Raw genomic sequence first — 22,755 nt, 5'->3', positions numbered from 1 at the left:
TGATCGGGCTATATTAAAACCACACTTCAATAGTGGTAGGTGAAAACCGGGACATATAAGCGTCTCGACCAGGGCTCCAGACTAACTTTTTGTGTTGGTTGCACTGGTGCGCCTAACTTTTTTTTTTTAGGTGCACCAGCACAAAATTTAGGTGCACCCACATTTTTTTATTATGTCGCCTTTAACGCCAATAGGTCACCTTTTTATCCCTCTCCTTTCATATAATGTGAATATTTTACAACAATTTAAAGGGATAATCCAGAGTGAAATGCACTTTAGATCAATTTTTTCGGACTATTGGGAGTACATACGTTGAGTTGACACCAAAATCATGTCATTCGGATGTATTTTGAGAAAGTTCGAGTTCACCGTTTTTAGCCAAAACTCTTTAGCCTGGAAGTGACCGGGGCAGGTCCTTTCGCCACTACAAAACGCTATTTTTATACCTCTTCTACTGTTCCAAACAACGCTACACTTACGTGGTAGTGAGTAGAGGGTCCCTAAAGCCAAACCGAAGTATCCACGCGTCTTTATGTGGTCGGATAGAGAGTCCAGAATGAATTTAATCGAGTCAGTACCTTCCGGAAATGTCGCTGCGGCAGCTGCGCAACGCTTCAACAACACTTTACTAACATTTCCGGAAAGGTACTGACTCGATTAAATTCATTCTGGACTCTCTATCCGACCACATAAAGACGTGAGGATACTTCGGTTTGGCTTTAGGGACCCTCTACTCACTACCACGTAAGTGTAGCGTTGTTTGGAACAGTAGAAGAGGTATAAAAATAGCGTTTTGTAGTGGCGAAAGGACCTGCCCCGGTCACTTCCAGGCTAACGAGTTTTGGCTAAAAACGGTGAACTCGAACTTTCTCAAAATACATCCGAATGACATGATTTTGGTGTCAACTCAACGTATGTACTCCCAATAGTCCGAAAAATTGATCTAAAGTGCATTTCACTCCGGATTATCCCTTTAACAACAATTAGGTGTAGAAAAAGCTTGTCTTTATTTGAAACACACTATATACATATATTGAATAGATTAGAATACAGAATATAAAGATTTGAGCTACATTGAGCTTAAAATGAACATTTGAAACAAAATAAAAACATTTAAGCAAAATAAAACATTAAAAAGTGTATAGTTTTTGTGTTTCAGAAATTATGTTAGACATTCCAAGTAAAATAAAACATTAAAAAATAAAAGTGCTTAAGTCTTCTAATCTAAAGTCTTATAGCAGGACTCTTGCTGTCAGAGGTCCCTCAGATGGCCAACACCTGTAATTTGGCCTTCTAGGCCTTTGGCCTTGGCTAAACCAATTAGCCACACTCTCCCTAGCATCAAACTCCTCCAAACTGGGCCCCTCTACACTGATTCTTATCAGGTCTTCCACTGTGTCTGTGTGGAGTGATGCTCTAGTATCTGATTTGATTTTCTTCTGTGAAGAGAATCCTCTCTCACACACAGCAGATGACACAGGGAGGACGAGCAGTATGTGGACAAGGTGCAGTATATTCTGAAAAATATACAAAACACATTCAAACACATTCTCATAAGGATGTACTGTCAGAGTTGTTTTTGATGTCAAACTAAAGTTGACATTTATATTGATTTCTATATGCCATTAAAAAGGAAAAGAGTAAAACCTTGTACTCTGAAGAGTATGGCTCTTTGGTTAGCATCATTTCCCAAAGGCTGAGGTAGGTCTTGTCCTTGAACATCCTGGCAATGAGCAGCTTCAGGCTCACAAACTCCTCTTTTGCCAACTCACTGTTCACATTATTTCTGAAATTGATATGGAATAAACAGCCAATCAGTGCTTAAATTAACATGATTGCTACCAGCACTACTAGTGGTCCATTATGCTACCTTGTGAGGACAGGGGAGAAGTGATCCAAGAGGAAAGCTAGCTCATCTGCACCATGATCCACTAACTCCTCTTGGTCTTCTGGCCAGCTGTCATGGTTGAAGATGTTAAAGCATTGGACAGCCTTGGTTGTCGCAGATCGGCTATCATCCTCTCCTATTGGAAGGATCAATACATTGGCGTTTGGTTGGGGTGCGCACATCCACAGAAATAGTCCAGGTGCCGGACAAAAGTATAGATATAATGGAATGGATTGGTCCGCACACTGGGTAGGCTCCAAAAAGACACTTTATTCCTTTTACTTCATAAAAGGCAACGTTTCAATCCGCAGTGGGATCTTCTTCAGGCAATGAGAACAATGGTCTGAGATGTAATTTATCACATGACCTACAGGTAGGCTACCTGGAAAAGTTAAGCGCACCCGTAAGGTGACAAGTGGCATAGCATGCGTCTAGACGCACTGGAATGTAAAGTCAAGAAGACCACAGTAATCACAAAATAAACAAAATAATAACAAAAATAAAAGTAATAATGGTCATCAACAAAATAACAATAATGGTCAATCAGAAATATTTAAATGAAAACTACATCAAATACACAAGCAACCATGATGTGAGAAATTATAGTAGAGGCCTCAAATCAAAATCCATGTTAAGACCTTTGGGAGACAAAGTATTTAGCATATATATATATAATGCTTCCCTTCTAAGGAGAAGGTTGTTAATGTCGCCTCCACGTCTGGGGGTGGATACATGCTCGATGCCAATGTATTTGAGAGTCGACAAGTTATGTTTAAAAGTGTTAAAATGCACAGCTACTGGGTTTTTTTGGTCATTTTGACGTATGTTGCTTCTATGTTCCGCAATGCGTGTTTTAATATGGCGTGTAGTCTTGCCTATATAAGCAAGGCCGCAAGGGCACTTGATCATGTAAATTACATTCTTCGTATTGCATGTTATAACCCCTTTTATTTTTAGCACCTTCCCTGTATGTGGATGGGTATATGTGTTGCATTTATATGTGAAATTGCATTGGGCACACCGTGCGCACCTGTAATTTCCGTCAGGGAGAGGTGAGAAAATCGGTGGTGGTTTCTCAGGTGGTAATGTAGCAAGGAGAGTAGAATAGATGGAAATAATGACCGACTACGCCACCTGAGGAATTTCACCACCGGAGTCTTACCAATTGAGCCCAAAATGTATCCTAAATTTAACTACTGAAGGACACAGGTTCGTGATCACTGAGCAAACCAGAGGCGTGAGTCCAAAAAATAACAATCTTTTATTACACTCAAGCATAGGTATACAATAAACAGTAGGCACGCAATCCCAGCAAAACAGGGCAATCAAAAAGCCACAGCAAGTTGCACCCCTGGCAGACCAGGGCAAGCACACACAATAATTGTAATATGCACAATACGTAATTTCTTACACACAGTGACCGTCTGGCTGCGCACCACGCCGTATGGCTCGAGTAGCCCACTATGCAGAATGGAGGCGCTAGGAGCAGGGCTGGAGCTTACCGGGTCGCGAGGGGTTATCAGAGGGGAGAGGGCCCAGAAAATCCACACCACACGTGAATACGTCTATGTCACTCCAAAACACCCAGTGTATTACAGCACAGGAACAGTGAAGGGACTCCACCACCTTGAGGCCACCCCGCCACCACTTGGGCTCACAGCTCCTGTCCAGCGAGAGAGAGAGAGAGGATAATTAATAGACCATAGTGCGTGGATTACAGTACAGACTCACTAGTATTAGTTGTTCTTATTCAGACAAGGACTTATCTTAAATAGGATGGCCGGCAAAATCTTCCCGTCTCGCAGAGCGATACACAGGGCTAGGTGGGCACCCCGGGTCACTGGGAAGAGAGGTCAATTAAACACACATTCACAAGCATATCCCACACAGCATTCACCAGCATACCCACATGTATCTCCACATACACCAGCATGCACCATTACACGATCAAGCAGACACACATGCAAACACACACCCACACGCACACACAGTAATTACAATAGCCAAGGCCCAGTTAGCATTCCACAGGCATGGCATGCATGACATACATTGACAATGCACCAGTAGCCGTTTGGCTACTAACAGACGGACCCACTAACAAACACAAGCCCGGGTCATGCACAGCGAGGAGATACCAGTATGGAACCGTTCTGATGAGTCTTCAGACAGACGGCCTCCTCGAGTGTTAAATACGCGTAACTGCACAGAAGCAAACAATAGAGACAAAGCAGCAGACTCATAGGTTGTGGAAAGGCCCAAGGCCAGCACGAACACCGTCGATGCTTCTGCCAATCTGTAGATATAGTAAAAGCTAAAGTTACGATACGGCTCGTTCTAAAAATAGACATGTTACAAAATATCCGTGTACATACCGAATGGCTGGTGATTCCGTCTCCCACTACCGGTGGCGAGATAAGGCCGATGCTGCTACTGCTGCTCGCTACAGCTGACAGGCTAAATAAAACAAAGGGATCAGGACAGCTAATCGGGCAAAGGAAGAGATGTAAACACCTTGCAAAGGTAGCCTACCTGAGCCGATAACGTTCTCAACCCCCGAATCCGAGCGTTTAGCAATCCACACCGGGTTAAAGCACAGGGCTGCTAACAAACAAACAAATGGGAAGTCACAGCTCAGCGCTAGAGCGACAGACCATGCGAGAGTACCAGCAATCGCTTACCTGCCGCCGTAATGGTTCTCACTCACAACCGAACTCCAACAACCAAACCAGGAAGTCCCGCCTCCTGGGAAAGGTGGAAGACCTACAACGCCAGGAGGCCAGCTTCCTTAAATAGCAGGGCCTGTAATTACGCACCCGTCAGCGAAGAGGATAATGCTAAGAAGCCACCAGAGGGCAGTGTATCCTGTTACAATCTACCCCCTCATTTATTGTCGTCGTCCCGACGACAGATCAATCAAAAGAGCAGAACCCTGGGAGTTGGTACTTAGATTTAAATCTACGGCACCAGTCAACCAAGAAGCCACCAGAGGGCAGTGTATCACATTACCATCTATCCCGTTACAATCTACCCCCCCATTTATTGTCGTCGTCCCGACGACAGCTCAACCAAAGCGGAGAACCCTAGTGGTTATTTCTAAATCGACGGCGTGGTGGGGGCCAGACTTTGCCTACCCTCGGTCCCATCCTCACATGGGCGCACCGACCGGGGGAGATTGTAAGGGTTGGTGTGCTGACCTACCTTGGAGCGCCTAGTCTGGCGCTGACCCAGGGAACTAGGGCCAGGGCACTCAATTGCTGGGTGGAGGATTACGGCTGGCTGAGGACTGTCTAAGGGCCCTAGGGTCGTGTCCGGACCCAAACTGCCTTCGGACAGGATCTCGGTAGGGGGCCCCTGGCCCGCCGCCAAGGATGGCGTTATTACCGAGGAAGCAACACTAGTTCCTGGGAGCAACAGCCATAGGTCTTGGTCATGGGGGGAATTGGCACCATCGACTCGTTCTGGGGGAGAGATGGGCCTTGCAGGTGGCTCAAGGGGCTCTGGCCCCAGCTGCGCCTTCAACATTTCACGATGGACATGCTTCACCTTGTTCAAGTTGTCCACTGGAGCTACTGTATAGACTGCTCCCTTCCCCTGAGGAGCCTTCAGGATCCGGTAGACCACAGAGCTCCAGATGTCCTGGATCTTATGCCGACCCCTGGCACTGTGGTCCCTAAGATAGACCAATTGTCCCACCGGCAGGGGTGCGTCATGGACGCGCTGATCATGCCGTTCCTTTCGGCGACTGGCTGCGGCCAGCAGCCTCTCATGGGCTCCCTCAAATGCGACCTTAAGTCTGGCCTGATGCTCGACTACCCAATCCTGTACTTCTCCTGGTACTGGGTCTTGAACCCGACCCAAGAGAAAGTCTATTGGGAGTTTAGGTTCCTGTCCGAACATCAGAAAGAATGGGGATTCCCCTGTACTCTGGTGAGGGGTGGAATTATAACAAAAGAGCACCTGTGGGAGGCAGGAGGCCCAGTCACGCTTCCGTGATGTTGGCAAGGTGCGAAGCAGGTTGTGGAGAGTTCTATTGAACCTCTCGCACTGCCCATTCCCTGCAGGGTGGTAAGGGGTTGTGCGAGATTTTTCCACCCCATACAAACAGCAAAGTTGACGGAGTAAAGAACTTTCAAAGCTTTTGCCTTGGTCAGAGTGAATTCGGTTTGGGATGCCAAATTTATAAAACCACTCATGCAGCAGGACTTGCGCAACGGTGGATGCCCGCTGGTCCCTGGTAGGGACAGCCTGTGTGAACTTACTAAACACGTCCGTCATGACAAGGACATTCTCGAACCCACCATGAGATGGCTCCAGCAATGTGAAGTCTATGGCCAAGATCTCATTTGGCTTAGATGCCAATAAGTGACCCATGAAACTTTGTGGTACTGGCCTGGGATCTTTTGCCACTTGGCACCGCTCACACTCCAGGCACCATTGCTTGATGTCCCCGGACATCCCCGGCCAGTAGCATCGCAGCCGTACCAACTCTGTGGTCCGCTCAATGCCCTGATGGCCGTGTTCATCGTGTAATTGTGTCAACACGTCCTTTTGAAGGACTAAAGGGAGAAGGAGCTGGAGATTTTCCTCACCCCCATCCGGACGGAAGATCCGCCGGTAGAGAACGCCCTCCTTCTCGACTAGGCGGTCCCACTGGCGTACTAGCAGAACCGCCTTTCTGGAGATCTTCCGTCTCTGATCTGGGGTCGGAGGTACCCGCTTCACCCAAAACCCCAAGATTTCTTTCAGGAGGGGATCAGCCGCCTGCAAGGAGCGAAGGTCAGAAGGAGACTGAGATGGCAGAACAGAGACCATAGACTGGGACGCAGACACCATTGGTAGTGAGCTAGAAACTTGCTGAAGGGATGCAGGGACAGCGGTGCCAGGAAGAGCGTGTTCCCCCAAGCTGTGGCTGGACAGGTACTGGCGGGACAATGCGTCAGCGTTCCCGTTGCTACGACCCGATCTATACTTGATCTCAAAGTCAAACGCTGCAAGTTGAGCTGCTCATCGCTGTTCCGTAGCCCCCAGTTTGGCAGTGTGGAGGTAACTCAACGGGTTGTTGTCTGTGAAGACCACACACCTCTGCCCCGCAGATATTCCCTGAACTTTTCAGTCATGGCCCACTTGAGCGCAAGAAATTCAAGTTTCATCGAACTGTAATTAGTCATGTTGCGCTCAGTGGGCCGGAGACCTCTACTGGCAAAGGCGACGGGTTTAATGCCACTTCCCTGTTCCTGGGAGAGGATGGCTCCCAGGCCGTCATAGCTGGCATCAACCTCCAGTATGAAGGGCTGGGAAAAATCAGCATGCGCCAGTACGGGGGAAGAGATCAACTTTGCTTTTAGGGTCTCGAAGCTCTGCTCACACTGGGAAGAGAGGTCAATTAAACACACATTCACAAGCATATCCCACATAGCATTCCCCAGCATACCCACATGTATCTCCACATACACCAGCATGCACCATGACACGATCAAGCAGACACACATGCAAACACACACCCACACGCACACACAGTAATTACAATAGCCAAGGCCCAGTTAGCATTCCACAGGCATGGCATGCATGACATACATTGACAATGCACCAGTAGCCGTTTGGCTACTAACAGACGGACCCACTAACAAACACAAGCCTGGGTCATGCACAGCGAGGAGATACCAGTATGGAACCGTTCTGATGAGTCTTCAGACAGACGGCCTCCTCGAGTGTTAAATACACGTAACTGCACAGAAGCAAACAATAGAGACAAAGCAGCAGACTCATAGGTTGTGGAAAGGCCCAAGGCCAGCACGAACACCGTCGATGCTTCTGCCAATCTGTAGATATAGTAAAAGCTAAAGTTACGATACGGCTCGTTCTAAAAATAGACATGTTACAAAATATCCGTGTACATACCGAATGGCTGGTGATTCCGTCTCCCACTACCGGTGGCGAGATAAGGCCGATGCTGCTACTGCTGCTCGCTACAGCTGACAGGCTAAATAAAACAAAGGGATCAGGACAGCTAATCGGGCAAAGGAAGAGATGTAAACACCTTGCAAAGGTAGCCTACCTGAGCCGATAACGTTCTCAACCCCCGAATCCGAGCGTTTAGCAATCCACACCGGGTTAAAGCACAGGGCTGCTAACAAACAAACAAATGGGAAGTCACAGCTCAGCGCTAGAGCGACAGACCATGCGAGAGTACCAGCAATCGCTTACCTGCCGCCGTAATGGTTCTCACTCACAACCGAACTCCAACAACCAAACCAGGAAGTCCCTCCTCCTGGGAAAGGTGGAAGACCTACAACGCCAGGAGGCCAGCTTCCTTAAATAGCAGGGCCTGTAATTACGCACCCGTCAGCGAAGAGGATAATGCTAAGAAGCCACTAGAGGGCAGTGTATCCTGTTACAGTAAGTCAGCTCTTACGACCAAATTGGAGATGTTAGGCAAGCGCTTGTAGGCGAAACGCGGAAACTGTCTAAATGACGCATCTTGCAGTGTGTGGTCAGAACTCAGAATTGGCCACTGTTTCCGCACAATATTCTCAAACTCCTCACTAAGAGGAGAGTATTGGGAGATACAGGTCATTCTGTTGACAGTTTTGGCCTGTTTTTTCCTACCCAGACATTCGTCTTGGTCAGTGTTTTTAAAACGGTCAGACGCAGATTGAATCCAAGATTCAGCGTAATCTCTCTCTCTGAAGCGCTGCGTCATTTGGGCGCTCCGAAGTGCGTAGTCTTGGTCAGAGCTGCATATACGGCGTACTCTGTTGAATTGACTAGTGGGTAGGCTACGTTTTAAGGTGGTTGGATGGTAGCTCTTTCCATGTAAGATAGTGTTTTTATCGGTGGGTTTTTTATATAGATCGGTTTTTAAAATGTCACCCTCTTTAGAGATTAGAATATCAAGAAAGTTTATTTCATTATCATTAAAAACTCCAGTGAACCGAAGGTGCTCACTTTTAACGTTAAGGTAGTCTTGGAAGACTGTAAGTTCAGATGATGTACCCAGCCATAATTTCTCACATCATGGTTGCTTGTGTATTTGATGTAGTTTTCATTTAAATATTTCTGATTGACCATTATTGTTATTTTGTTGATGACCATTATTACTTTTATTTTTATTGTTATTATTTTGTTTATTTTGTGATTACTGTGGTCTTCTTGACTTTACATTCCAGTGCGTCTAGACGCATGCTATGCCACTTGTCACCTTACGGGTGCGCTTAACTTTTCCAGGTAGCCTACCTGTAGGTCATGTGATAAATGACATCTCAGACCATTGTTCTCATTGCCTGAAGAAGATCCCACTGCGGATTGAAACGTTGCCTTTTATGAAGTAAATAAAGTGTCTTTTTGGAGCCTACCCAGTGTGCAGACCAATCCATTCCAAGGATAAATACATTCTCATAATTATTTAATGTACATTTCTGATCCAACAAAGTGTTCATAAGACAGGGAAGTACACAATGCAATGACAGATGGTATGCATGTCTGCATACGAATATTCATACTATTTTTATCCAATGACCATACAGATTCTATTCACTTGCCTAGGAGGCTACAGAATCTTGTTTTTAAGTGTTTTACTGTAGATGGGATTGTTGCCTCCTTTGCTTTTCGCAGCTTTGTGATGGCACCACCATCCTCTGCCAGCTTTGAGACTTCCCCACTCAGTGTAACTGTCTGTGTGGGACATAATAGCATAAACAGAAATTGTGAGTTGGCTGTTATAAATACATATATTCCTTCATAAGAAATAAAACCACAAATGTACCTGGAATTTGTAAAGTGGCATTTCATTCTGCTGCCTCTTCTGCAGCCTAAGGTCAGCCATGAACTGGGACAGTCTGCCCCCAGGCTTAGGTCTTGTAGTCATCGCCTCTATGCGACATTGAATTTTGTGATCATTTCTGATTCCTCCGAGGACCTGATTAATACAGCCTGACGCTCAAATGCAGCTGGGAGAGGGGCTACGTTATTTACACACTTGTCACGGCATGTAGTGTGCTTTTTGGACTCATTGTGCTTTTTCAACGTTTCGATTCGAAACGCTGTCGACCCTTCAACGAATGCACTTTTCCCGGCCATAGTCTGCTCGCACTCCCGACAGTATATACAGTGCATTGACTTATGTTCTTTACTGTACCTTAGCCAGGGGAATTGAGTTAACCATTCTTTCCGGAAAGAATATGTTTTGGGCTTTTTCATCTCATTCCCATTGCCGGGCTCTACCTCAGTCTCCTCTGGTTCCGAGTCTAGGCCTACTGTGGATGTGGAGGGACCGGGGCTTGGCATCCTCCTACCAACTCGGCTGAGGTCTTGGCTGCATGGAGTGACAGTAGGGCTAGGAGTCGGCTTTGTTTTCTTAACGAAGAAAGTTTCAATATCTCGACTACCTCTCTTCATTTTCACGTATTTGTCGCGTTTATTTTCTTTAATCGTTTCAGTTCAGTTCTCCGCTCAAGTCGCGCGCATTTTTCTGTAAAGTCTGGCATTTCTTTGTGAAAGAAGGGCTCGTCCGGGAGTTGAACCCGGGACCTCTCGCACCCGAAGCGAGAATCATACCCCTAGACCAACGAGCCTGGGCCAAGGCCATAACGCAGTTGTTGTGGTACGGATGCTATTTATAGTAACACGTTACCTTCCGATTGCTGGTTCGAATCCCGTGTCATGCAACACTTTTTAAATGATAATTGCAATCTGTATTCTTTAGATTTCAAGAGGAATGTGATTAAAACACATAGGTGTAACAATATGAAACGTTTAATGCTAAATGTTTAAAATAGCAGTGAACGGTAAGAATGTGTACATTGTAAATGCAGGCCACTCATTGAATATCTCTGTAGCTGAATGCATTTATTGCTGATGCTGTATATGATAAAAAAGGAAGAAAATTTAGCAAAGTGTGGCTCTTCATTGTTTTGAAGACAGGCATTACATTTTTAGGCTACCTGGTGCAGTACAAGTAGCCATATTTCAATTGCATGTCATGTTGTTGTAGAATGTATTGATTGCAAATGATACAATAAAAAAGTAATTAATAAATAATAAAGTGGGTCTTTATTAATGCCATGGTGTTTTAGAATGTAGGCTATTGATTGCAAATGCTGTATATAATAATAAAAAAGCAGAACATTTAGCAAAGTGTGGCTCTTTATTGTTTTGAATACATACATTAATTTTTTAAGGATACCTTATGCTGTACAAGTAGCCATATTTAATTTGCAAATGTGGTACGACTATAGAAATCACTAAGCTTAGGCTACTCTTAGTCCTTTTAGACTGACTTATTTGCATACTACACAATCACAGAATTAGCTGTACTGGGCAGTAATCCTCTTGATTGTCGTACCCTGTGTGTTTATACTATATGTTACTAGAAAATGACAAAATAGATTTTTTTCCCCCATTAATCTGTGCAAAGTCAGTTGGCACACATATAGGAGCAGAACAATAAAACAGAACAGAACACAGAAACATAAAACAATAAAATGTGAAATATGAACACTGATATGACTGCTCATTGCTCTTTTTTCTTTCCATACCCCTTTGCTGCAAGACCAGCCCGCCACTCAGCCAGAGTCACATTTGATGTAGTTTGGCAAAACCAATTTCCAAAATACTGTTGATGAGTGGCTGGGTCTCGCTCAGAATTGCACTGCTTACAGGTGATGGTATCAGTTCTCCGTGTGTAGGTCCTCTTCTTTTTTCCAGTCTGCTCCTCTTCTGTTCTTTTCCTTTTATGATAGTACTGAGTTGTGTAGGGCACATCTGCCATGGATTTACCAGCAATTCTGGGAGGAACCACAGAGCCTTCAGAATAGGATGCAGGTAATGGTTTAAGTGCGAGCAGGACTGGTTGGGGTGAAAGCTGAGTCTGGGGTGCGAGCAGAGGCTAGGGTGAGACCTGCTGCTGGGGTGTGAAAAGAGGCTGCGGTGTGACCTGCGGCTGCGGTGTGACCTGAGGACGGCATGTAAAAAGAGGCTGGGGTGTGGCCTGTGGTTGCGGTGTGACCAGAGGCTGGGGTGTGACTTGCGGCTGCAGTGTGACCTGCCACTGGGGTGTGACCTGCCACTGGGGTGTGACCTGTGGCTGACATGTGACCTGTGACTGGGGTGTGACCTGAGGTTGCAGTGTGACCAGAGTCTGGCGTGTGACCTGCGGCTGGCATGTGGCCTGAGGTTGCAGTGTGACCAGAGGCTGCGGTGTAACCTGAGGCTGGGGTGTGACCTGCCACTGGGGTGTGACCTGTGGTTGCAGTGTGACCTGTGGCTGACATGTGACCTGTGACTGGGGTGTGACCTGTGGCTGACATGTGACCTGTGACTGGGGTGTGACCTGCGGCTGGCATGTGGCCTGTGACTGGGGTGTGACCTGTGGCTGACATCTGACCTGTGACTGGGGTGTGACCTGTGGCTGACATGTGACCTGTGACTGGGGTGTGACCTGCTGCTGGGGTGTGACCTGCCACTGGGGTGTGGCCTGAGGTTGCAGTGTGACAGGAGGCTGCAGTGTGAATTGAGGCTGGGGTGTGACCTGCTGCTGGGGGGCAAGCTGAACCTGACCTGAGGCTTGGGTGCGAGCAGGGCTGGTCGGGGTGGTGCGACCTGAGGGTGAGGAGGTGGCAGGACCGGATTTGGATTCAGCAGAGGAGGTTGGGGAGCTGATGTTGTTGCCTGAGGAGGTGGCTCGAGGGCTGCCAAAAAGGCTGGTGTACTTCCATGAGGGACTAGGGGGTTACGTCTGCGTTTCACCTGTGCCATCCCGGCAGTGTTTGGTGGCAATACAAAGGAATGGGGATTGTCCACAGGGCCGGTAGGCATACAGGGTCGGCCTTTCCTCTGAACAGCTGGCGGCAAACTCTCTGGGCTCACAGTTGTAGGCTTTGGTGCAGCAATGCCTTGCTCCAGAACATTTTTCTCCTGTGACCGTTCCCTTTTGTTGTGCCTGCACACATTGGCAATGACATTTGTTCAATGTATTTGCACTGATTAGAGAATTGACTTTTATCATTGTTCTGAATAGATTAAACTTACCAAGAAGCAATGGTTGCACTGTTCATCACTGGGAGCTGGATAGTGGTCCTCTCCATCACTACAGCATTGTTCAAGATGACTTGCCGGATATGGATGTATGCCTTTGAGACAAGAGTCCATCGTGCATACCTAACCCCATTGATGCGTCTGGCTCCACGGTACTCCTCGCAGAGCTTAACAAAAACTGCCTCACACACCCGATTGCAGTCAGGCCACTGTGCAGGACTTCTCCCTCCTGCAAAGCATCTGAACATTTATAGAACATCATAAGTGATAGTTGAAATTGCCTTAATGTCCTGCTATGTATTAGTTCACTTGCAGGTGATTTCACTAGCTGAGCTACCTAGCAGAGGTTGAATCAGCTGATTTAGTGAGTGGTTGTAAAGAATTGTGTTTTTTTTTTCTTTCTGAAATTGTACAACTCTGGTGATCGTGCATTAGACAATATACTGTAGAAACATGCCGCATTGCCATTTTTACTCAAACAAAATAATATGTACCTTTTTGTACTCTCCACCCCTGGCACAACAGTTCTTTTAGTGGCTCGGAATCTCCCCTTACTGATGGTGTTCTGGTGGCGTGGAGGATATATTGTGCGTCCTCTGTCATATTTGGACAAGGACTCCCAAAGGGTTATGATCTGGGCAGTTTCCTCCCTTGATAGGGCAAGAGAATGATCCTTTAAGTTGAAGAGATAATCAGCCAAATCCTGGACAGCTTGGAAGCCTTCAACATTGTCAGGTCCGACGGAGTCCTACATTAAACAAAAGACCATTTTGTACACCTGTAAGATGTGCATTGTAATTGACACGTTTCAAGAAGCCTATACTATTAAAAAAATAACTTACATCAGGACCAGTAGATTCAGATGAATTTGAGGGCTGTTCACCAGTGGTCTGCTGATCACCAGACAAACTGAGTGCGTTTTGCTGGGGAGCTACATTAAAACAAATCAGAGCAGACAGAAAATGTTACAACTTGTGTGTTGTGTCAACATCATTATTTGCACCTTTAACAATTTAATACAAACTTACGAGTTTGACTTGTGGGCACTGTATGAAGTGTAGGTACAGTGGGAGGTACAGTTGCTGTTGGTACAGCTGGCAAAGTAGGTGTGATGTTGCTAGCAGCAGCTGATAGAGTGCACGGATGTGCGGGCCATAAGGTCTCTGAGAGGGTACAGTTGGATCCTCCAAATTAACTGGCTCCACATAAGACTCTTCCTCTGCAACAGTGATGTCCTTGTCCTCCAGGGTTGCACAGGCCACTTTGTAGTCCTCCATCACAGCATTGTTTTGGTTGTAAAGGTATTCAATACCTAACAGCTCACCTGGAACAACCAAAGAACCAAAAATGACAACATGTGTTGTACCGTTTTCATTGTACAGTACTGCATTGAGCAGTATTGCATGCTAGAACATAAGTGAACTTTATGCATACCAGTGTATTTCCGTGGTACGGTGTACTCCACCATTTTGTGGCCAAGCACCTCCTCGGCCAGCTGGTTGGCAGCATGCCGCAGTAGACCACTGTAAGAGTGTGGCCCTCGTCTTCCCTCTGCTGCCAGAGTTCGGTCCTCATTCCACCTTGAAATGCCGTCTATCAAATAGCACTGGAAGAATGTATCACCTGCAAGGGTTCCTAAAAACATAATTTTGCATCACAACACACATTAATACAACGGCAACAAATATTATTAATGTAACCTATACATTATAAGGTACAGTTTTCACCTGGGATGAATCTATTCATGTGCAAATGGAAGCTTTCCAATGACATTGAACCTCGTGCACATCTGTAGGTTGGAAGCAGGTGGTCACCCTTCTTTATTGTCCCAGTCTGGGTGTGCAGTTGGAACCCAGGAGGGTCCTGAAGGCAAGGAATGTGCCTTCGTTGCACTTTCCCAATTTCTTCCATCCTGGCTGAATTAATCAGGGGCACACCAAGGCTGTTATGACCCTTCTCCCCGTCATATGCTGCAAGCAGCTCTTTCAGCAATCCCTCCATCTCAGTAGCCTCCCGGACAGCCCTCTTGCAGTGGAGCATCATTTCGGCTTTTGTGATGTGTCTCTGTACATCAGCCTCAGTGGGACGCATGTCTTTTCCTTCAAGCTCTGCCCGCTTGGCTGCTCTGAGACGCTGCAGATCTTCCTCATCTCACACAAAGATGCAACAGCTCAGTTTGGCCATAAAGCTTGCATACAGCGCATGAGAATCAGTTGTGCATCCAACTGCAAATCGTCTCATGAAATGCCAAATGTTCAACTTGATTCTCATGTCTGGCCAAGCTGCAAAGATCTTGTGCAGGTGGGAGTTCTTACAGCAGTCTCGGTCCACATATAAAATAGCTGGTGGTGACACGCCAGCATCCTTATACCGCCTCACAAGCCCCTCTGCCATCTTTGCCAACCCCCAGCCCTCACTAGCTGTGAGGACACTCGCTATCACATGGTCATGTTCATTGCCCACATTTGTTGCCCAAGCAGCTGTAGACTGGGCCTTTCCTGCCAACTTCCTGACAATTTTCTTCGTGGAATCCATCTTAATGACTTGTCCAAAAAGTGATGTAATGGAGGCCTTTACTTCTTCCAACCGGCTGAGGACATCTTGGGCGTATATTTGCATTAACCAACGGTGCTTTGGCACTACTGGCATAACTGGCAAGTCCCCCAGAGGGATGGGTGAAATCAGACCCGAAGAGACAGTACGTGCCAGTCCTCTGTAATCAGTCAGGAACTGAATTTGCTTGCAGAGCCAGGTTTCTTGATGCTGCTCCTCTAGCTGCTTTTGCAGCTGGCTGCTGCTGTTACCCAAGCCACGTTGACGCATCAGGCGCACAACAGTCATGTCACACCCCAGTCTGTAGGTCATTATACATGGGAATTGGATACGGTGGCCAATGTCTAGCTGGGAGATGATGGCGCTGCTCCAACTGATCACTCTTCTTTTACAGCTCTTACAGGCAAGATATTCCGATGCAATGTAATAAGAACTGCTGACACCGACCACTTGTTTTATTCTCTGATAGAGTCCAGCAGAGGTGAGCTCTGACTGGATACAGTCAGGATGTGGACAGACTAAGCGCACTCGCCAGAATTTCCTTGGCATCCATAACAGCAGCGGGGTGCCAAAGTGTCGCTCTAATGATGGCATGCCATTTGGGGTCTGTGGTGGTTGAGGTGGATACCACCACATTTTGTCTCCCTTTGTCGGGTTCAGTTCGGGCTGATCAAAGCGAGACCACTGAAAAAGGGCTTTGGAAATCCAGCGCTGGTCAACCTCTGGCAACGTGGGGATCCATCCAGCTGGCTTCCTCACTGCTTTGTTGATGGCCATCTGAGACTTGGCTTTGCCCACCAACAAGGAACGCAGGGAGGATACTGACAAAGAAGCAGAACTGGCAACAGACGGACATAAAGCAGATTGTGAGAAGCTGGCAGCCGGTGGAGTGGTGGATGCTTTTGATGAGGTGGTCACAGGTGTGGCAGCCGGTGGAGTGGTGGATGCTTTTGATGAGGTGGTCACAGGTGTGGCAGCCGGTGGAGTGGTGGATGCTTTTGATGAGGTGGTTGCTGTTGTGGCAGCAGGTTGTGCTGGTTTGTTCTGGCTTGTTCTAGCTTCTAACTTATAATGAATGGCATATCTGCCCTCAGGGTAGTGGGATATGTACAGTGGCGTAACAAGGTGATGACGGGCCCTGGTGCGAGATTGTTGAACAGGCCCCATGGTAGCTTTAGCCGACCCCAGGATCTCTTAGCTTTGATACATGCAATACACATTAAGAGTGTCTTAAATTCTATGCAAAGCCCCTAACGTACTGAAGTAGTTTTAAGTAGTTACAGATTGCAATTTCAAATAAAAAACACACGACAAGTATCCATTACATGTGAAAACATCAAAAAATGTTTTTTATTAACAGCCTGCAGGCCAGGGTAATCTAATGTTGCAGCATAAACATCAATTCGCATGGAATTATGGGAACAAATGCGCTGAAACGGCAAGCGTAGATTGCTTGCTACACTCGCACTGGGCAGAAACAAAACTTATTTTAGCCTAACGTTTTTAATTCAGAAACCAAATAAAATCATTCAGATGCATACAATCCATGCGTGAATTAGGCAATTAGAAGGCCATTTTACGAGCCTTTCGTTGAGCAAAATCGTCAACGATGCTCCCAATATTTAATGCTCTGGCTCTTGCATTTTCTATGGACAGGATAGCTAACCCACTGAGCCTCTCCTGTCCCATGCTGCTCCTCAGGTAGGTCTTAATAAGTTTCAGCTTGGAAAATGATCGCTCAACTGTTGCCACAGTCACAGGCAATGTTAGAAACAACATGAGAGCAGTACACACTTCCCCGAATGTAGATGTTACACTGTCATAATCTACCACCAGCATTTTGGCAAGTTGGAAAATAGATGACTTCTGTGAAATCTCTGCTCTAAAGCTAGACCTGAATGCGAGGAGTTGTGATGGGAAGGTTGGGGCAATGTCCCGGCTATAATGGTCTGACAAACGCCTTGCCTTTTCAAACAGATCATCATCTCCTGCGAGTTGAAGGGTCATCGGATGTAAAGACTCAAACACATGACAAGTTTCCCGCATACTTGCAAATCTTTGGGAGAGCTGACTGATTGCGATGTCCAAAGTTGCATTAAATACTTGCACTTTGAAGTATCTCTCTGCATCGGTTAAGCGCTCATCTTCCGATAGTCCGTCAAAGTGACGCTTCACTCTCCGTGCTCTAACATTTTCAAATGTACTTCGAACACCCCATTTATTTGCGAGCGTCTGCGCTATAGCCTTGGCCTGGTCAAAGGCACGCCGGTAGTCAGAAAGGACAATTGCATTGCCGTCTGTAAATCTGTCTCTGTATATTTTTTGGGCTTTTGTGCCTTTAATGTTGACAGGACAAGAGAGAGACAGGAAGCGAATGGGTGAGAGAGTCGGGGTGGGATCCGGAAAGGACCTCGGGGCGGGAATCGAACCCGGGTCGCCGGCGTGCGGTGCAGGTGCCCCAGCCAGTTGCGCCACGGCTGGGGCCATCTGTCTCTGTTTTTTGGAGTGTTTTAGACACAGCATTTAGAGTCTCCAACACTTTTGTCTGCACAACCACCAAAAAAATAAAAACAAATTTTTCCATTGACTTCATCAGCCCAGCAGCTTCATTGCACTCATCCCCTTTGTCACTCGTAAGCACTATTTTTGTCAGCGCTTTCATTACATCCACATACCTGTACCGTATGGCACTAAGGGATTCATATCTGGAGGACCAGCGAGTGGGGCATAATCGCTTAAGTGTCACATCTGGGTGATCAGAGCCTGAAACTATACCAACGAGCATGCTCCACCTTTTAATGCTGTTCCCAAAGAATGCATATATATGCTCTATGGTTTCATAAAACCGCTCCATCTCTGAGATGTTTTTCACGGAATCATTCAGCACCAAGTTCAGGTTGTGCGCTGCACAGTGAACGTAGGTCGCAAGCGGCTCCTTCTCCCTAATCCTGGCCTGTACCCCCGAGTAAATGCCACTCATGTTTGCTGCTCCGTCGTAGCCCTGTCCACGACATTTTGAGAGGTCAAGGCTATTTCGCCTAATGCTGTCTAACACATTAACTGCCAACTCACTTGCGGATGTATCTACTGTCTCCATAAATCCCCAAAAAGACTCCATCACTTCTATTGACCCATCCCACGTGACGTCAGAGCAAAAGTAAGTGCCATTTTGGACATGAACTACCAGTAGTCTACCACGGCTAACACGCGGAAACAATTAAAAGGATAATCGAAAGGAATAGAACAACAGCGTCCTTTGGTAGCCTCAAAGTAACAATAAAGTTATCAACACATATCTTTGACATGTAATTTACGAAACTCAACATCAGGCCCATTCAATATTGACAGCTTTATCCATTGCATTTCGCACTATTGTCACATATCTGTACACTTGGCTAAGTTGATCATGCTTGGACAGATCCTGCGTAGTGTCCATTATGATGGAAAAAAACGGAGCTTTATTAATGTCGGCTGTAATGTTCTGCTGGACACGCAAGGACAATATGTGAATGAGCTCGTTCTGGATAGCTGGACTGAGGTATTTAATCGAACCCTGTGGGCGGCTTATCAACTCTTTCAGCACAGGATCATAACACGCGAGCAGCTCAATTATCGCAAGAAAATTTCCACCATTTGGCTCTCCTAATATCTCCCGAAGACCCCTGAATGCTAGATTACAAGAAGCCAGTGTTAGTGTCACATATTTACTATGCGCTCCAGCACTCCCCTCCAAAAAAGTGCGGCATTGCGCACGTCCCTCTCCAAATTACTATCAATGGTCCCATTGAGTTTCCATTGCTCTAACACAACACAGGCTACGATGTGTACCTGGGAGGACTCGTGGGATTCAATTTTTGTAGATAAATGCCCCCAATCACGAACTCCATTCACCAATGCTTTGTTACAATGGGGTGAACTGCGATCCCCAAACAGCCAGCATGGTTCACAGTATGCACAATCCCATTTTGGTGAATAGCAAAGCCAACTCCGTGGCAATTTGATACCGGCCTTTGTGGTCTTATGATAAAACACATCAGAAAAACAGCGATTATGCTGATTTTTAGGGAAAGGAGCGCTCGGTTTACATGAACCAGTTAAGATGTAACGTTTAGTGGAAGCGTCCAATACATTTTCTTCAAAATGTCCCCTGTCTGTAGGATAACGTTCCTCCCCTGGTCCTGCTCTGTCCTGCTCCTGTTCAACGCTGCCACCGACTGTCGCTTCTGCCTGGTCTGGACCACTAACATTGCCGTCTACAGTTGGGCCACCTGCGCTACTACCAACTTCATGACTGCAACACAAACAAAAGAAACTACCATATTGAAAGAACAACTATCCTTTTTACTACCATTACCAGGTCAGAAATGCTAACGTTTCAAATCTTTCTACAAGCCTATCTACATATCCTACATGCTAGTGTGGCAAAGTGAATGGTTTGTTAAATTGACACATGACGACTACGCCATCTGAGGCCCTTCCCCTCAGAATATGAGTTACTTGAAAATGGGTTAAGCTAACGGCAACACAGGTTCGGGGTCACAGAAAACCAGAGAGGCATGTGTTCCAAAAATAAACTCTTATTTATTCACATTAAAACATAAGGAGTTAGTTCTCTCCAGTGTGGGTTCGCTCAAGTCAGTATTATTCTCCATTGTGGATTCGCTAAACAGCAGTAGTACTCTCCAGAGTGAGTTCGCTAAAGTCAGTATGGTTCTCCAGTGTGGATTCGCTAAACAGCAGTACTCTCCAGAGTGAGTTCGCTAAAGTCAGTATGGTTCTCCAGTGTGGATTCGCTAAACAGCAGTACTGTAGAACTCTCCAGAGTGAGATCGCTAAAGTCAGTATGGTGGCTATTCAGGGAATGAGACACTCATGAATACACAGCACTACAATGCACAGCACTCAGTTGTCACAGCAAACAGTGTAATCATCACAATCACTCTCGCAGGCTTATGGTGACAAATCATGACACGCAGTGCAACAAGCTAAGGAATTAGCCTCCATAACCGAACTGAATTCGTAGTCACTCGTGAGCAAACAGCAGCACACCTGTCGTCACTTCAGTTAATCAATGAGAGCTGACTTTGTGGTGGCTAAACACAGCCGACTCACAAACGGAATGAAACAAACACAAACACAAAACAGAACTAAACAAAACAGCAGCGTTCGTCGGAACTGGGACCAAGACGCCTTGATGTTGCCGCCCCCTGTTACGCCCGAGATCTGCTACACAAAGAACATACGATTAAACCCACACAAGTTTACATATTACTTTAAAAACGTTTAACGTGACCTACCGCTCTGCTGTGGTCGGTCATAAGGCCCATGTTCAGCGACTAACTGCACTCCTAAACCCCAATGTTTGAGTTAGCCCACTGACTGATACAAACGTAGCCAACAAACACAATACTTCCATCACCTACCGAGAAGTCGGCGGACACACGGAACCGGCCAGAGGTGAAGCCAATACGGGGAGCGGTGAAGGCTGGAGTCAGGCAAACGATGTAGCTACGACGCTAGCCTTCAACATAAAAGCTAAAACCTTATACAGTAATTTCCTGCATATAAGCCGCATTGTGTATAAGCCGCAGGACAGTGTTTTATGCAAGTTAAAAGAAACAAAACCATATTAACACCATATTAACTGCCCCCCTGTATTAACCTCATAGCGGAAGAAATTTTGCAAAATCAATGTATAAGCCGCGGCTAATAGTCGGGAAATTACGGTAGCCGCTCCCACGTACTGATTGGCTCACCTCCAATTTCCCAGAGCCACTCAGAAGGGCATTGCCGAGCTGTCTAAGGGGCGTGGACCTAGTCCTGCTACACTAGGTTTGATGTTTGATGCTAGGCTGATAGCCTGCTCCTGAGATTAGTCTACCTGTTGCATGACTGTTCACAGTTACTGCTGCTGCTGCTAGGTGTCCTGTTCTCACGGTCACTCTTGCTGAAAAATCCAAATTGGTCTAATTTCGGGAGTTTTGCCACCCTTTCCCCTTGCTCTTTACGCTCCTGCCGCTTCTTGCAGCCGCTCTTGTGTATAAACGGCATTTTGATGATTGAAATGTGCAGCCACCATTCATTAAAGAAAATCACAACAAATCACTCATCCTACCCAGAAATCCTTGCTGTATCTCAGTAGAAAGAAAGATACTCTGGCGAAACAGTATGACGACAAAGAAAGATGGTAATTTGATTTAGGCGTTTTTATTTGATAGTTTGATTCTTAATGGTGAAGTTCTTAAAAAAAAAAAAAAAAGGGTGGGGTTAGCGACGGGCCCCGGGAGGTCACAGGCTCTGGTGCGACCGCACTGGCTGCACCTACTATAGTTACGCCACTGGATATGTACCTCTGCAGAGCCTGCTTGTTGGCTAGGTTATTGACTGAATCTGTATTCCCTGATGAATCTGTATTCCCTGGGTCTCCACCATGAAGCACAACCGCAGCCCTGGCCAATTCCTTCACTTTGTCTGGTGGCAGAGCCCGCGCCCATTGCCTGTTCTCAGCCTTAATTCTTCTGGCCTCCTGTGTCGCACAGGCTGACGCGGCCATCCCCCCTCCTCCTGAATTTAGGATCCATTCTATAATGTAAACGCACACACATGTACACACACACACACACACACACACACACACACACACACACACACAAATCAATCAATCAGAGTATGCATGGTCTGATCTCTAATTCTACAGATTTCTTTAAGAATGAAGGATTAAGGCTTTTTATATACTTAAATAATAACACTGGACTGCTAAAAAATATATACAATCTGTTTACAGTGTGATCAGGCCTTAAAACCACGGTCACGTTACAATTTGCACATGCAGATGCTTAATTTGTAGGCCTATTGCACATAATAGAATAACATTACGTCACTTGTCGTTTTAGAAAAGTAAACCACATAATAACACAATCATTTGTAAAAATATGAAGGGATTCATGCAGGGTTCACGCAACCATAGATAATGCATTAGTCATCTTTTCCAAAGGTAAACAATTGACGTTAACCTTTGCTAACTAGGCTAACCATTTATAGCATATCCATCGATAACAATAGCTTGCCTGGAATAAATCACCAGATTAATGACCAGATAAATTTACCAGAAATAATGTAATTACATTAAAAACGTAGTCTACTTCAAAACAAGGAATAACCACGTTAACAGGTGGATAGGTCTACCATCGTATGCATTCATTCATTAGGCTACTTACAGTTAACGGTGTTCGAATAAACAAAATTACATCTTAAAATAAAATGGAAACACACCCGAAAACACG

General features: G+C 46.0%; 3 long non-coding RNA genes and 1 other non-coding gene across 4 annotated transcripts; all 4 read right to left on the bottom strand.

The window, feature by feature from the left end:
• Positions 1–4,117: 4,117 nt before the first annotated feature.
• On the bottom strand, positions 4,118–4,534 carry LOC134089622 (uncharacterized). Its single transcript, XR_009940092.1, has 3 exons — positions 4,418–4,534; positions 4,261–4,342; positions 4,118–4,181 (listed from the first exon to the last, which is right to left on the bottom strand). It is a non-coding gene; the product is annotated as an uncharacterized LOC134089622 (long non-coding RNA).
• A 3,109-nt stretch (positions 4,535–7,643) lies between these two features.
• Positions 7,644–8,195, bottom strand: LOC134088409 (uncharacterized). Its single transcript, XR_009939967.1, has 3 exons — positions 7,944–8,195; positions 7,787–7,868; positions 7,644–7,707 (listed from the first exon to the last, which is right to left on the bottom strand). It is a non-coding gene; the product is annotated as an uncharacterized LOC134088409 (long non-coding RNA).
• Positions 8,196–10,386: 2,191 nt separating this feature from the next.
• On the bottom strand, positions 10,387–10,458 carry trnap-cgg (transfer RNA proline (anticodon CGG)). The gene has a single exon. It is a non-coding gene; the product is annotated as a tRNA-Pro (tRNA).
• Positions 10,459–20,632: 10,174 nt separating this feature from the next.
• On the bottom strand, positions 20,633–21,012 carry LOC134088676 (uncharacterized). Its single transcript, XR_009939988.1, has 3 exons — positions 20,896–21,012; positions 20,770–20,820; positions 20,633–20,698 (listed from the first exon to the last, which is right to left on the bottom strand). It is a non-coding gene; the product is annotated as an uncharacterized LOC134088676 (long non-coding RNA).
• Between the last annotated feature and the right edge of the window lie 1,743 nt (positions 21,013–22,755).

Source organism: Sardina pilchardus, chromosome 8 (assembly GCF_963854185.1).
Source record: "Sardina pilchardus chromosome 8, fSarPil1.1, whole genome shotgun sequence".
Taxonomy (NCBI): Eukaryota; Metazoa; Chordata; class Actinopteri; order Clupeiformes; family Clupeidae; genus Sardina; species Sardina pilchardus.
Note: the sequence above shows the minus strand (reverse complement) of the source record. Positions and strands in the feature narration are given on the sequence as shown.